Genomic DNA, 10,451 nt, shown 5'->3' on the forward strand with positions numbered 1-10,451 from the left:
TTTTTAGTTGTTCATGGCAAGCATTGGCCCCTGATCCGTGCTTGACAATAAGCCCCCATTAGTGGATTTCATTTGGTTCTTCCCTCATTGCTGGTCATCATTGAGGCCCCTCCCTTGTTGTTCATTCTTCAACTACAACATTATGGTAGAATAGGATCTCTCCCCTCCCAGCTATCTCACTCATATGAACTGTAAAAATTCACTGAATGGATATTATGTCTAGGGTTGTAAGGACTGACATTGCAGAAAAGTTTTTAGGGTCGGCAGGTTGAAACCCTAGCAAAGCTCATTCTCTGATAAATTATTTTTCAATATAAAGTTAGAATATGCTAATTATATTATTTTTTTTAATTAGTTATGAAATCAAAATATAACATTTTGAAAATTTAGAATATTTTTGACTAATTTTTAAGTATAATTTAATGTATATTTATTTGAAAATTATATTAAAAATGACATATAAGTAATAAATTAAATATAATTTAATTTCAAAACAATTACAATATACCTACCACATTCTAAAAATATAATTACACCGAAGGTGCTGCTCTACGGGCTTTGGCTAGGCAGATTTGGCCAATCAGAGCATTCGATTTTCTTCCTCCTCTATCAAATCAAATTTTACCACATAGAAGGATCTCACAACTCTTGGATTTCATCTCTGATCTCTGAGTTCAGTCTTTTCTTTCATCGGTTGTCTCAAGTTCGAGTCCCAGGATGTGTCGTCAGTCTCAGTCCAACCTGAATGCAACACTTGTGTGAGCCCAAGTGTGAGGAATATTGAAAATGTTCCCTTCACTCAAGGTTTAGCTCCATTGTCTCCCAAGTCTAGATTAAGCATTCTGAAGACTGGTATTAGGATTACCAGAAGTACATGTGTAATGTGTTTGTAGACGATGCATCATCTTTTTCATGGATGCAATTGTGATTTTTCCCACGAGTGGCACATGAGAAACTTGTTCCAGTGGGATTTGCCAAGTCATGGGATCAAATCGCATAGCCCACATCTGCTACTTTTCTTGTACTAATCTTAAAATCAATCAGGGCAATAAGAGGGTATTCTCACTTGTTTCTCTTTTTTTTCTCAACAGGTCCATGATATTTGTACAAAGGACAACAGTTGTGTCATAGGTCTTCAATACATATTGTGTAATTCAGTGGGTGACTCGAGTTATAGATGCACTAGAACTAATACTACAAATCCAACTTTAAAGGCATCATTCTCAACTTTGAAAGATTATAATTGATTTTCATTTAATTTCTTTTCAAATCATTGACATTTTCTTTTATTTTTGTTTACGTGGGTGACCTACCTTTCAATAAATACTCATGGTTGACGACCCGTAATTCTTATGCAATCATTAGAGAGGAATCGTAGACGAGTGTCCAAAGATTCACTTACAATAACTAAGAAGTTAATGTTACAGATCAGTTAAATGTTTGTATGGCATGTAAAATATTTTAGGGCAATTAGAGTATTTGAAGCATTGGGAATTTAGCGGAGACTTCAAGCAATTAGGATATTTAATTTTGGATTTTTTTGCAGAATTGTGCTAGAGGACTAATGTTGGACATGTATGATTACAAGAATGGTGTTTGGATTTATCATTCCTCCGGAGGAAATTTCTACAATTTCACAACTTTTCTAGGTTAAAATCCCAAGTCCCTTGATTAGCTATTGCAATTTTTTTTTTTTATTATTAAATTAAATACATCCGAGCATAATTGTCTACATTCGAAGTGCTATTCGGGATGTTAGGGTGTTATTTTTTGTTGTAAATCAATGTACCATACCTCCAGGTCCACATTATTAAGGAGATTTTAATTTACCCAAATACCCAATAATATTTATGATAACCAGTGAAACTACAACCTTGGATATAAAGTTAAACTAGTCTAACTCATATTGAGGTCTATTTAATTTAAGAGATTTGAACCTAGCCATGTCAAGCATTAAATACATTGATAGATTACAAATAATAATAGATTTTGTCAACCTTGTTTAATTTTAACTAAACCAATATTTAAATTTTTTGTTTATTTGGAATATGGTTATGTTAAAAATGTCAGTTGTGAATACATTGAAGGAGATTCAGGCATTTCTGGCAGCCAATCCCTAAGAAATCATCACCATATTCGTCGAGTACTATGTCAAATATACCAAAGGTTTGACCAAAGTCTTCACCGAAGCCGATTTGATGAAGTATTGGTACCATGTGTCTGCCATGCCCAAATATGGCAGTGATTAGCCCACTGTAAGCGACATGGTTGTGAAAAACTATCGTCTTATAATATTCACGTCAATAGTTCCAAAGAGGCCTCAGAGGGAATTTCTTATTAGTGGAACTACGTGGTGGAAAATCAATGTAAGTTTTACAAAACCTATCCCATGCCTTGAATGATGTATATGGAGGGATTGATTAGCAATTATTTTTGCAGATGTGGTTGCTGGTATGGTAACATGGTCTAACACTAATCACATTGAATCAAAGAATATAAACTTAAAAGCCTAGTCGCTAGTTCTCAATAATTTCTTCTCAGATCAACCTAGTCTACCCAAAATATATGTAGAAAATTCTGATGCACTCTTAAACATTCTAAGCATGTGTCACCGGGCCTCAAGAAAATGAAGGGCTAATTTCTTAGCAGTGGGTTTCTTTCAAGTGCAATTTATCACTTGATTTTTTGAATTTACACTGAACAATAGTTAACCTTGGTGGTATTATGACATATACATAGAGGTTAAATTTTATTGATCCGTGTTAAACTAGGATTGTTACGTTCACATATATTTGTGATCATTGTTTTAATGGTCCTAAAGTGAAAGTGGGTTTGGGTTTTTGAATTTACATAAACCCAAATCTTAAACCTTGGTGGGTTTTATTACATTCACAAAAGGTTAAATTTTATTGATCCATGTTAAAATCGGATTGTTGCATTCACATTAGAATTTGATCATTGTTCTATTTTTATTTTCACACCATTCTATATTCATTACGAAATTTTCTCATACATTCCATTTTGTGTATGCTTCAAATGCAAAGCACGACAACCTGATTTGTCCCATTTTTGGATAAAAATGGAAGGAAGTTTTCCTGTTGCATTTACTACAGAGCTCCAAACACATAATTCCTCTGGCATTTAATATAGAGATTTAGACAATGTATTCCTCTCAGAGCTTTGGACAGGGTATACCTGTTTCATTTACTACAAAGCTCTAGCTCTGGGACAAATACCTCTTAATTGAGAATCTAAGTCAGGAAAAACTAAGACGGTGGGAATCTGTTATATGAAAGAGGAATTGGTTGATCACAAGATAATTTCACCCTTGAGTCCACCATCATTCCTTCAAGCCAAAAGTAATGGCAATTAATGTCATCTTTCTTGTGGAAAAAGGAGTGTAGGGTTACTGCACAAGATCATGTACTTCCTACAACACCACAAAACTCAAATGAAAACAAAGGTGAGCCAAATGACATGAATTCCAACAACATAGATGACACTAGGTGACACAGATAAAATTAGAGATTAGATGATGATCAAGAATGGTGGCATTCACATTAAAAATAGTAGCATTAAGCTCAGGTTAAAAACGTGAATGTGAGGTTAATTATGTATTAGTAGAATGATTTATGGAAAAAATATGGTGCTCTAAAGAGTGAAGAAACAAACTGTGCCTGTATGTCTCACCATGTTGGTAACACTAGTGAGATTCATCAACATTTTGAAAACAACCATTTACATACCCATTCTCATTCTGGACCCGAAAATTATCATTTGGAGCATAGACATTCTCATTCAGAGTATATAAATTTTCATTAAGGACACACACATTCTCATTTGGAGCATAGTTATTCTCATTCGAGACATGGGCATTCACTCATGGAGAAGAACCTTTCCAACCTGGGCATAATAATACAGTGGAAATCGACATGTCTAAGAATCACCGAAATATTCATCGAAATATGAAAGGTATTTTCTTAGACATCTTAGCAGATACTTGAGTGAGGGGGTCAATGAGATGGAAAACATTACCCTCTTATTTAAAATATCTACACAAGGAAATATACTCTACAGATCCAAAACAACTATAACTAATATTTACTAGATGAGAAGAAAGGCCACTGAATGGGCTGAATTAGACCTTCTCATCCCTTACTACGTCTATAAATATTCCTATAGTGCAGGTTATAAGACTTCCAATGCTTAAACAAGCCACCTTATCAGTGTGATGATTTTCAAACCTCAATCTTTGGACGACAACAATTAAAGAGCAGATAACTTCCATATCAAGACATATACACTACCTCTAATAAAGGCAGTTCATTTGGAAGGCACACAAAGCTCTTCTATATGCAGCATGAGAACATCAACAAACTTGTTACTACTCTTCCCTGTGAAAGTGGAAAGAGACTCTACATGCACAAACCCAAATGTATGATGGAAAAGAAGGACAACATGGTCCTAACCCAAGCAACACCTGCTCATTATTGATACTTGAATTGGATATCTAAATGGTCTACATAATAGTAAAATATTTTTCTAAAAGAAGTTACCCAACTTCTTGGTTAATTTTTAGATGTGTGAATGTTTGATTTGACCACATAAAAATTTCCTCAGCTCCTTAATGTTTTCTTATATGTAGCCTTGCATACTTAACCTACATAAGTCAATCTCAGTACCCACATGCACCTTATGCCTATAGGAGCTGATGTGAGCTCTGAACCATGAAATGCATTTTACATGATTAACTAGTGCATTTTATGATATTTTATGTGGAGAGACAGACATGATGGGTGTTTTCTATCATATTTGCCTTCTCTCTATTATTGACCTCTAACTTGAAAAAACTTCAGAGTATATGGTCATTGGATGATCCACAACTTGTGTGTAAATATCCAAAGGTTCCACTTTTGTGTTTTCTTCTATTAATGTGAAAGATATTCTAGTGGAAGGTACAAGGTGAAAAATTCTCCAACAAAGTGTATCCATGTGAACATAGTGCACACCATTATAAGCCACAACAATTAGGTTGCCTTGGAACAGATATTGGATATTATTTCATTCAACAATCGTTCTACAAATGAACACCACTGACCTATGATGCTCCTTAGTCAAGCTTGTTGGAGTAAGCTAAAACAAAATTTCTTTAAGTGGTTGTCTTGGCCATTTGCAGAACCAATCATAAAAGAACTAGATCTAAAATCAACTATAAAATGTTCTGACTATAATTTAGAGAAAAGGATGGTATATGTAATGTAATTATGCATAATGTTTCCCATAACAAGTTGTTTAACACAATTTCACTTGTGCACTGTATTTATTACACCACAAGGCCCATCAAATGGGACATCCCTTGTAAGGATGGAAAAATAAATGTTGTAAAGACCCCAAAAACCTTACACATATTAAATTATCCAAAGTGATACATATATGTTAATATTTCCAATGCTTTGGAGATGATTGTATGTTGTATTGTCTCTTGACAAGAATTGTATTATTGACAAAATATCAAGGCGTAGAAAGAATGTTGATTTCAAACACTGATGTAATCTTAACATATCCAACTGAGATAGTGAGAAATGTAAGATATTATTAATCCCTTTTAAAAAATATTAGTATATTTGATATTAGTGAAAAACGTTTTCCAAATGATATCATCATGAATGATATGGACTTAATGCAGATCATAAAATAGAGAATCTCAAGATTCTTATAGCCTACTTGAGATGTAGTGACCTATTCATAAAGTGGTACAAGTCAGAGCTAATGCAATGCACCACTTGAATATTCTAGCAAACTTGAGACTTCCTGAATTCCATCTTAGGCTTGAATGTTTGTTTATAAATCATCGACCACTACATTCCTACTTAGATCATATTGAATATCTTTGGAAGATGTATCTAAAACTATTCCATAGGTCCATCGATGCTATTTTTATATTGATATTTCGAGTAGAACTAAATGTGGAGAAATGTGTTCAAGGCCACTCGATATGGGGGGGCTGGGAGGCCAACACCGTGCAAAGAGCATGTATGGTGACATAGCATTATGGAGGTTACTTATGAGGCATCTACTAAATAAGATGGACACTGCACACTGCCTCCTAGGTTTGAAGTTTTACAATGACTTTACAACCTGGTTCTTCCTTCGATGGTTCTCAAAAAGTTCCTAAAAAATGTTTAGCCTAATTCTTCCAAGAAAATTTGGCATGTATTCTAATACTTGTATACCCACTTGTCCTTTGTGAAATGAGAATCACAAACTATACAACTGCCAAAATGCTCATAATAGTTTTATTATGAAAAGAGGGATGAATTTGTGTGTGAATAAGAATATGGCTATGATTAGATTATGCAAACATAATCATCAAAATGCCTTAATTTTCTACTACATAAAATAATAGGATGAAGGCATTATTGTAGAAAATGATGAAATAAATGATCATATCATTGATTTAGAATACCTTCAATGTGTTAATTGACCCATATTGAGGACAATAACTGCAACAACCTATGTTATATAAGATGAAAATATAGGAGGAACAAGTGTGCAAGTGTTAATCAAAGATTGGAGGAGTCAATTTTTTTTGTAATTTAATTGTGCTATAGGTCTGAACATATTAAATGAACTTTTCACTTGATTAACAAGGGTTTATAGAGTCTCATAAAAGTTTAAGACTTAAGTTCACATAACTACAACCAAATTTTTTCTGGAGGTTTAGGCATGTTTCAATTATCTAAGAAGGATATGGGGTGCTAGTTTCAATAATCAACCATGAATTGCAAATGCAATTGCCAAATGTGGATGGCACTAACTTTACCTAATAGGTCCCCACTCTTTGTGTTGTGAATCTGGCATATTGGACATGCTGACATGTCCCTCCTATGAGTTTGATACACAGGGACAAGTGTCATGTAGAGAATACGTCTTGTGCATGCCCAACTTGATGGAAAGAAATGTCCTGATGTGTCAGACCTGTGGGCATGCCCAACTCGCTAGAAAGAAGTGTCCTGATGTGTTAGACCTGTGGGATGAGAAAATGTGGGCCAATGCCACTAAAATAGAAAAATAAAGAGGCATTTTTCAGTGACACTATGCCTTCATGGAAATCTAAGTAGATATTGTGACGATGGTGCCTCTACAGGTTGCCATTATTTTGTTGAGTTCATCATTTCTCAATCAACAATGTTTTTTGTCTATATAATTATATTTTATTTCTGTTAATTTTTAGAAATAAGATACTTTATCCTTTATCCTTTATATGTGTATATGTGTATATGTGTATATGTGCATGGACTAGTTAGTATTTACATGTCCCAATTTAAGAGTCTATGATATCCATATCAAATACTCAAGTTTGTATATCCCTTTATCCCCATGTCACGTGAGATAATGTTGGTGGCATTTTCACTAGTGGAAAGCACCATCCAAAGTTTGACATTTTTTCCTGTTGCTATGGATACACTCTGAATAGGCATCAAAGAAAGCTTAAACATGTGGTCACTCCAATATTCAGACACCTATGCAGAGCTACAGGCTTTGTGGAAAATTCAAAATCCTTGAATTACACTTCCAAAGCTTACATGCTTGTTAAAGTAGGCTGGTGTTTTTAGCAATCCATCTTGTCCATGAGCTAAGATATAACGTGTCTGGATTGGCTTAGTTGGAAGGATGGATAGCTTGTTGATGAAAATAGTGGGCACAAGAGCTTCAAAGAGATAGAACCTCCCCATACCTGCAATAAATCGGTCATTATAGTGACGATGCGTTGAGTTTCACTGGAAATGCTTCCATTATAGTAGAATTCATGGTTTCATGTCTTGGATGCACAAAATATCCAAATGCACAATGGATGGATAACATCCCTTGGACCCAAGCACAAATTGTATATCTTAGTGATGCACCCGAGAGAACATCCCTGAGAATGTTGAGTCTTTTCTATGAATTTGTCCCTTCAACCAGCCTTTCTCCCAATTAAACAAAAAATCATTCATCAAGTTAAAAAAAATTGACCACCTACATTGAAAAAATTGCTCAGTAGCCAAGGGTGAATCGGAGAAGCAATAATTGAAGACATGATGTGGAAATTGAGTGAAGAATTAATCTAAAAGTGAAATAGATAATTTGAAATATGAAAATATGAATGGTGAAGCTAAAACTAAACAGTGACAACACTGGAAATCTGAGTACTGAAGAATGAAGTTTTAAACTGAGGAGTTCTACCCTTCAATAGCTAATTCTAGACACCATGTCCTTGCAAGAAAAACATTACAGTAAACTATAAATGTTTCTTATGAGAGATGTTAAGGGTTTTTGAACAAATATATTATGCCCCACATTGATGCCATAGGGCTTCTTGTTGGGCACATGCATTTCCTTTTCTATTTTCTACCTTTTAAAGTAATGGCAAGTTTATTTATTTATTTTTAAATTAGTTTGGAACTTTGGATGTCCTCTACTGTAGGAGATGTTCCTTGATTTTCTAAAAATTTTATGGGGATGTCCCACATTAGGTTGGTGTGTGTCCATAGCTTATGAGTGTTGCTTTGGACCCTATTTTCATGGTGGTATATGTTCCCCCATCACTGGGATTATCCCCTGCGGAAGGAGATGCTCCTGTAGAAATTTTGGAATTTTGACTTTAGTGCAATTATGAAATTTCACCTCACCTCATACCGAAGGTTTCCTGATTCTAAACCTTATGAATATTCATCCTTAATTCTGATCTGAAATATAGCATCTAGGAACAAATGTAAGGATGCCAAACATATGCCAACAAGTTTCATTCCTTAGGGAACACTTTCTAGGCATAAAATCAGATGATTTAGATCTACAACGTTGCAAAAAATACAGATTTACAAGGGTAAATCTATATTGCTATCTTCTTAAGTTCTATATTAATGTTAAATAACTTAACAATTTCAACTTTGTCAAATTAGCAGAAAAATTAGTGCTAGGAATGACAAAACCAAGAAGACAATGAATGTTGAAAATCGAATATGCAACAGAGACAATTTTGAACAACTGAAAACTTCATGTGTATAAAGATGAAGTACATGTATATATTGTATCTTGATCCCAAGGTTACCACGAGCCTCTAGCTCTCCAAAACCCTACCTAGGGAAAACCATGAAAAACTCTAGCTCCACGAAAGATCCTCCAAAAATTAGTATCATTCTTGCATTATTCCTTCTTGCCAAGCAAGATGTCTCCTCACTTTTCTTCAACTCAAGTGTTGTTAGGGGATCTAATCCCTTCAATGCTTTGAGCCTAGAGATTTCGTGCAGTGACACTTGAATCAACAACTAGAACACATTGTACAAATGTGTATATACAACGATACAAATTTATTTTTAAGCTATATAATTTAAATAGATATTTGATATATAAGTCTAACTTGTATGAAGTAACATATATACTAACAAGATATAAATATTTATGTACATTTATAATATAATACAATTATATATAAATTTACCGACTTTAGAATATGACATATGATATAACATTTGTGACTAATACTTCTTTTCTATAAATGCTAAAATTTGTAAGGTGGAGATAATAGAAGTTGAGATTTATGACATGAAAAATTATCGTTGTATTTGAGAAGCCATCTGCAATATGTAGAGAACTGCATGATTTTGATTATGTAGACCTTGGTGTACAAGTATTCCCATGAAGGTGTGTTGTTCTTTCCATTATTTCCATGAAGGTGCACAGATATTCCCGAGATGGCATTTTGGATTTATGTATTTTCTCTAAGATGGATTGTTCATTATGGTCTTCGATGAATCCAAGGATCTTGGCATAGTCATGACTAGCAATATGTGGTAGTGGACTAGTTCAACAAGATGGATTTATTGATTTCATGCAAGTAGACCATCATTGGCCAAGAGACAATGATGTTATTTCTCCAAAATGTATGGGATGCATTTTGAACTTCTACAGTCCATAATCTTAGACAGAGACAATAGCCTTTTTGGAAGGCATTGTGTAATGTGATGGATACTAAAAAAAAAATTATTTCATTCATTTTCACCGTCAAATGAAGGGTTGTCACAACTCGAGTTCAAGGCCCCTTTTCGTGAGTTATCTTGCAAGGCAACGCATCGATGAAGAATGAGCCCCTTTTCGTGACTTATCTTGCAAGGCAACGCATCGATGAAGAATGAATGATTGCAGCAAAGGAAGGTAAAATTCCAATTATACCGGTTTCGATTCATATTCACATTAAGTTTTCCATCTGGAACACATCTCACAAACCCTTTATTTTGTTCGGGCAACCTTCTTGCATTGCCAAAGTTTCCAGAGCTTAGCTTTTAAGTTCTCCCCAATTTATACAGCCTTAGGTTTACTTATTTCATCTCATTTCATGGCAAGGGTTTATTCTCTGTTTTCTTTAATATTGATTCTTGGAACTGTGGTTATCTTACCCTACAGCTCTGCAA

At 34.3% G+C, this 10,451-nt stretch overlaps 1 pseudogene; it reads left to right on the forward strand.

Moving 5' to 3' along the window:
• Positions 1-2,630, forward strand: part of LOC149186393 (PI-PLC X domain-containing protein At5g67130-like) — a 30,980-nt pseudogene extending 28,350 nt beyond the window's left edge.
• The last annotated feature ends 7,821 nt before the right edge of the window (positions 2,631-10,451 follow it).

This window comes from Pinus tabuliformis, chromosome 3_1 (assembly GCF_031772625.1).
Source record: "Pinus tabuliformis cultivar Carrire ecotype Pingquan chromosome 3_1, CPIR1, whole genome shotgun sequence".
In the NCBI taxonomy this organism is placed as follows: domain Eukaryota; kingdom Viridiplantae; phylum Streptophyta; class Pinopsida; order Pinales; family Pinaceae; genus Pinus; species Pinus tabuliformis.